Below are 928 nucleotides of genomic sequence, written 5' to 3'. Positions count from 1 at the left end.
TGGTGTACGTAGTTACTTCTCTCAACAAATGTTATCATCAAGAATCAAACTCTTGACTTTTGATCTTTCTAGTGATCTAATGAAGTCTTTCACAACTAGACCAACATATTCTTGATAAATGATAATATGAAATAATAATTTAGAGACGTTTAAATACATTTTATCCTCCAAAAATTACTCAAGTGGTTAAAGTTCTAATCAGAGTAATTCTTGCTATAAAGAATTTCAGTAATGTCAACTCAAATAGAGCTTTGAACTCCATCAGTATAGATAATTAGGGATAAACGCAAATCTAACCTGATATAAAAGCTATACAATTCTACTAAAAGAGGTTGATCAATCTTGTTTTTACTCTCCAATTCATTGTTAATTAAATTGAATTTGATTGAGTCTATTGGGTTGTGAAGTGAGTGTTGAAAAAAAGGGGAAAGTGAATTAGTCTAAGAAATAAGTTTTTTACTTTATCTTATAAAATCTATAGCCAGTGACAGTGAGGTTGGATATGGTCTACTAGATTATGAAACAGCATACCTGAACCAATCATGATTGGATTGGGTTCAACCAAAGTGGTACAAAATCCAATCTGATTAGGTTATCTTGAGTTGGATGATTAGGCAAATTTGGTCCCTCAAATTTTTTTGCATATACCTATCATATGAATCAAATTAATTACTTTTACGATACTTTATTATAACATCTGATATAAACTATTTTAACTTATATTTACGATCATTGAGTACTAAATTAGATTTTGATTTTTTTTCTGGGATCAAGTTGGTACACACCAAATTTTTTAAGAGCTAAAGTGAATATTCACTCTAAATTAAATATTTACTAGATGCATTTATATTTTAATCTTATTCATTCAAGATATAATGGTACATTTATCTCTAAATGAGGCTCAACAGCAATATCAAAACCATTCCAG

The sequence above is a fragment of the Lupinus angustifolius genome, chromosome LG05 (assembly GCF_001865875.1).
Source record: "Lupinus angustifolius cultivar Tanjil chromosome LG05, LupAngTanjil_v1.0, whole genome shotgun sequence".
Lineage (NCBI taxonomy): Eukaryota > Viridiplantae > Streptophyta > Magnoliopsida > Fabales > Fabaceae > Lupinus > Lupinus angustifolius.
This window is presented reverse-complemented; position numbering follows the sequence as displayed.